Source organism: Arachis duranensis, chromosome 2 (genome assembly GCF_000817695.3).
Source record: "Arachis duranensis cultivar V14167 chromosome 2, aradu.V14167.gnm2.J7QH, whole genome shotgun sequence".
Classification (NCBI taxonomy): Eukaryota; Viridiplantae; Streptophyta; class Magnoliopsida; order Fabales; family Fabaceae; genus Arachis; species Arachis duranensis.
Genome location: NC_029773.3, coordinates 92,127,718 through 92,133,556, shown reverse-complemented (window position 1 = coordinate 92,133,556; position 5,839 = coordinate 92,127,718). Strand labels below are relative to the sequence as shown.

Here is a 5,839-nt window from a genome sequence, read left to right as displayed (position 1 = left end):
GTACAAGTAACTTTTTTAATTTTTAATTTACCAAGCGTTTGTGTTTTTAAAAGAAAAATGTTTGTAAAACCAAACTTCACTATTATAATATTATTTTTTTTTGGTTAAAGGGAGGAGGACGAATTTGTTGAGAAGCCATATGGACAATTCTGATTGGTTGATACTATAAGGAGGAGATCGCCAACTGTGCCTATGCTTGGCCTCCCGATGAGCGACACGTGTCTGGTCCGATTGTATTCTAGCTTCAACGATAAACCCAAGCTGCACTGTACTGAACAGTTATTATATACCTGGTAACAGTGTTCCGGCAAGAATTGGTTTTTTTGCTTCTCTCTCTATCTTTCAAATTTCAAATTTATCATTCTCCCTCTCTCTCTCATTGCCGATTTTGCTTCTCCTGAAATCAAATCTCAACTCATGCACTACCAAAGCATGAATTTTCACTCTCCGAACACATGAGTGAGTAAAGCGAAGAAGTCAATTGAAGAAATCGGAAGGTAGACAATTTTACTTGAGTATAGTTGGATCAGAGTCTATTTTTTTGAGAAAATTAAAACATGCAGTTTAAAAAGTATTTGCTATGGCTTTTGCATGCTCTTGCACACCAACAATCTTGTTATTTATTTTTTTCCTAATAGAAACATTCCTTTTAGAGTTAAAATAGGATAATTTTTCCATATGGTAAGAAACATATGGATGTTTCAATAAATAATTTATAGGAAAAAATTAAAATAAAAAAATATAAATTAAAAAATATCTATTGTTCTTTTTGCTTTTTTCACTTTTTTGGATTGTTCCTTTGTTGTTTTTTCCTTTTTTATTTATTTTTTTTTGTAGTTCGATCATTACTTTCTCTGAGATTTTTAACATATATTCTTCTATCATTTATTTTAATTTTCTAAGTTAACTACTCATTTCATCCTTGTTAGTTTGAAAATGTTGTTTTGGTGTGTTTCGAGCTTTTTAGTATTTGTCTACACCATAATTAAGAATTATTTGTAGAGATTATTTATAAAAATATCCATATGTTTTTTATCAATGGAATGATTATCTTATTTTAACTATAATGTTTCTATTACCTCAACAATAGATAATCAGATTATTGGTGTGCGTTGGCATAGAAAAGTCATGACAAATCTTTCTCTTAAATCGCGTGTTAAAGTTTTCTAAAAAGCCAGACACTAATCTAACTATACCAAGTATAAGAATTTTCTGCCTTACTCTCGCTTCCGTGCATCGTGGTGGTTGGTCTCCCTCTTCTCCGCTTGGATTCTGCCTTCACATAATGAGGTAAATCTTTTAATTTTTTATAGTTATTCAGTTATTTGATTATAATCTGTTGATTTGTTGTTTCTACATGGTTATGGTGAATTGAGCTGCTGTTTAGAAATTGTTGATTCTGTTTTTATGTTGCTGTAAATTTATATTGTAGAATAGTGCATAGGCTCTGAATTCAGTTGCTGTTTTGTAGAGTTGGTGCAGTTCTATATTGTCCAACGGTTATTATTCTTTTTGTATTTTATTTTAGAAATTGAGAATGTTGTTGTTAAGGTGACAATATGTATTTTTTTTTCATTTTTACTGGTAAGATATTAATTATTTTATATTTTTTATCTTCGCAGGACAAAATCAATCCGTTGAATTAGCGACCCAACGGTATGATTTACATTCTTTTCTCTTTATTTTTTTTAAATATATTCAGAGAACTTCAGTCGCTCGGGTAAGTATTTTAAAATTTTCCCAATGAAAGCAAATTTCTAGCTATATTAGGGCAAGTTTGTGCCTTCACTATAGTGTCCGCGAGCCCAACAGAATGACCTCTGATTTTTCAACCATTATTTTCTCTTATCTAGCTTTTGCACTCTACTCACTTTCAAGTGAATAGCTGAGTTATATCTAACTTCTAGCATTCCTATTTTATTGCTTCTTTAATGTATTCTAAATTTCCCTGTGATTTTGGTTTGATATAGTTTTTTAAATTAATTTTTGAAAATTTTAATGGATTTATTTTTTTTATGTATAGGTTAAATTATTATGTTTTTTATTTCATTTTTTATCTTCATTAGTGTAAGCATTACCATTGATGTATTTAGTACGTGATATTGTTAAATATTTTTGCGAGGAATTATACCAAGTTATAATTTTATGAATTATTTTATTTTAGTTATTTTGTCCTTTACATCACATGCGGTACAAATATTATGTATTGTTATATCAAATTATATTTTATACATTGAATTGGAACCAGAAAAGACTAGTTTTGGGGCTATAAAGTATATAGTTTAATTGTCGATTTAGAAGGTCATCGTATAAATACCTTAAAAACAAAAAAAATTACAAAGAATTATTTTGCACATGGTGTTGAGGTTGACTAATATAAATTTTTTTCTTAAATAATAAAGATTTAGTTAATAGGTAGGATTTTCATTCGATCAGTGAGAGATTTCATGATGATTATAATTATTTAAAATTAGAATGTAATAATAAAAATGTGGATGTTATGCATTAGGTTATATGACTGCTGTTGAAGACCTTCATAATACAAATACTTGACCACTCTTTGATCGCCGGGTTGAGGTTACGTTAATTTCCGGTAAGTATAGATGATCTGTGTGTGAACTGCTTTGGTATGATCAATGCCTTGAGATGAAGACTAATTCTTTGTGTTTTTATGTGTTTGAAACAAGAAAAAACAGGTTGAAAGCAATCTTTTCTGATTAGGATTGTCCATGATTCCTTAAAGGTATATGTTTGTTTAGTAATTTTATTTAATTTCAACAACCTAGAAGAATTGATTTTCGATAATTGGAATATGCAAAATAGATCTTTATTTGTGGATTCAAATTGTGTGGAACCTGGGTAAACATAAATAGTGAAACTCAACTCAAAATCGATTCACTGAGTAAACATGTAAACTTTAGAAATTGATACCCTTTTTTTATCCACGCATCATTGTAGCTACAAGTTCTGGCTGTTTGGTTACCTTTCTTAATCAGAACTAATGAATGATCTAAAAGCTGAATGGTTTAATTTGCTTTGATTTGACGAATGAATGTTGCCTCATCTAGATTCGGAAACTATGAATTAGACTTTGTAGTACTCTTTGTTTATTGGAGAGAATGAATTTAGGGAGGATTTGGTTTTCTTCTTCTCAATGGAGCTGAAATTATTTCCTTGATTTGAGTAATTAATAATTAATTAAGTTTTAACGTCTGTGCAGCCTGTAACCGAAAACAACGCCAATCTGAAGACATGCTTCTTTTATGTTCTCTTCCAGGTTTGTTTTATTTGGTTATGATCTCTTTGCATATCTTCCTATGAGCCATATTTATTTATTAAAGGTGTATGCATATCTTAAGTTGTGGAGGTCTTTCTTAAAAGGTTGGAGTAAAACAGCATCACACTTAATATCTTGCAAGTTGGTGAGATATTTAGATAGCAACCTTAAGTAGAATCTAAGCCAAATTATCCTGGAAAAAAGATAAATTAATTTTACTAAATAAAATAGCAATAATAATACAAGTACAATAGCAACCTTTTAATATTAATAAGACATCTAAGGGATGGAGGAGAACGCAATGACGAAACAATATGGAGGAGAACGCAATGACGAAACAATAGATTATGAAACCTTTTCAGAAAATCTGGACCAAAGATTTTCAATTCTTTGAATAGCTGATGTTGTTTAAAAATATAAAATAATTGATCTTAGATGAATTTCAAAAAATAAATCAAAATCTAATAAAAGAAAGACTCATTAATTACACTTACTTTATTACCATTTCTTTCAAATTGTAAAAACTTGGAACATAGAGAATTTTTATACTTGCATATAGTTCGATTTAGAAAATTAAATCACTTGATACCAAGAATCTCGTTATTAATTATTGGCCAAGTAGAAGCTTCTACTTGAAGAACTTTAAGATAAGATAACATTTACATGTGATATGAAACATATGGATGATTCCATAAATAAACCCTACAAAAAATTTAAAATAAAAAGATCTACTGTTCTCTCTATTTTGGATTGTTCCTTTGTTGTTTTTTCGTATTTATTTATTCTTTCATACTTTCTTTAAAATTTTTAGTCTCTCATCTTCTATCATTTTTTTTTCTAAGTTAACTATGCATTTCATCATTGTTAGTTTAAAAACGTCGTTTTGGCAAGGCTTGAGCTTTTGAGTTTTTATGTTTTTATTTTTTTTGGGTAAATGACTTGATGTTTTGTTTTTTGATTTTGCTATGCCGTATGAGTAGAAACTTGTTTATATTAATTCGACGTGTGTCTATACTTATTTTTTTACACTACAAATCTAGTATTACAATACTACTTAGACCTAATTGTTCACTTGTGCAATTGAATCTTATTATTCAAATTTAAATGGTTTAGGGGGTTTTGCACTTTTTGCGACTATATCTTAAATTAGTGATGCAATTGTTGTTAATTGACTTTGCTATAATAATCAGTTTCATCCTATATTTATGTTGATGCTGCTGGTTCAAGTAAACATGTTTCCGCTTTTTCCTCCCTCTCCAACTCAAAACTCTCTTTATTCTTTTTGTAGAACATTATTGTTGTTATTTTTGGATTAAGTTATCACTGTTTTGATAGTTATATGTTGTTTATTTTTTTGATTATTTTTTATTGGTTGTTATGGATGTTGATTGTACGTGCTATTTTCAAGCTTTTATTTTATGTTTTTATAGTTTTATATATAGATTATTTGCTTGTTTCCATAAACAAGAGGTTTGAGTTTTGGGATAAATTTTTGTTCTATAGTTTAACATGATTTTGAATTTTAAACTATTACAAAGTAGAGGTAGATTTACAAAGTCAACTCCAAATATTAACATCTGATGTAATTATATCAAGAGTTTTATGTTTAAAAGCGAAAATATAATGAAAGGAAATGAATATTGAGAGACAAATGTTCTGTGTGAATTTGCTTATGATGACCTCGTATATAAATCAATGAACAGAGCTTTATATGACTTGTTACTATATTTCATTCGTCAAAGACGTGAAGTTATCATAAACAAATCTTCCCGGAACATGCGTCTCTTATTGTCTGTTTTCATTTCATTATGTTTTCATTTTCAAACATAAAACTTTATTGATATGATTTCATCAGATCTTGATATTTATGATCAACTTTGTAAATGTACTTCTTAATGGGAGTTTGGAATTTGAAACCCATTTCTAATGTTAAATTATATAACAAAGGCTCCTAGTGAAACTGAACTCTCTTTTTTTCGTTGGAAACAATAATTCCTGCAAGTAATTTATATATAAAAATATAAAATATTACTATTGAAAAAAATATAAAATAAAAGTTTGACAATAATACTTAGAATTAATTTTTAAAGCAGCCAATGAAACATCAATCGTAAATGAATAGAGAATATACAGCGATGAAGACGGTGATAACATGTTATAGAAATAATGATAATAATAACAATATTCCAGAGAGAGTAGAATGAGAATTTTGTGTTAGCGAATGAGGAAGTGGCTGAAGCTTAGTGAAACTTTATGAGAAAGTGATATCTATTTCATGCAATTAGTATATCATGAAATTGGCTAAATATCTTGAACCAGCAACATCAGCAACATCAACATGAAATCGAAACTTATTACTGGAGACATCTCACAAAGTTAACTAACAATTTTATTATTAATTCAAGATGTAGTTGTAAAAGTAGCAAAACTATTGAAATCAATGAAATTTGAATAACAAGATCCAATTGCAATGATAAATCAATGGGTCTTAATAGTATCACATTACTGATTTTGCAGTTTAAAAATAAAAGTATATGCACAATAGAAAAAAAAAAAAAACGC

The 5,839-nt window shown here is 28.5% G+C and overlaps 1 long non-coding RNA gene across 1 annotated transcript; it reads left to right on the top strand.

Annotated features, from left to right (window-relative positions):
- Positions 1 to 818: 818 nt before the first annotated feature.
- On the top strand, positions 819 to 4,008 carry LOC107476366 (uncharacterized). Its single transcript, XR_008006113.1, has 5 exons — positions 819 to 1,290; positions 1,623 to 1,656; positions 2,510 to 2,593; positions 2,688 to 2,743; positions 3,221 to 4,008. It is a non-coding gene; the product is annotated as an uncharacterized LOC107476366 (long non-coding RNA).
- The last annotated feature ends 1,831 nt before the right edge of the window (positions 4,009 to 5,839 follow it).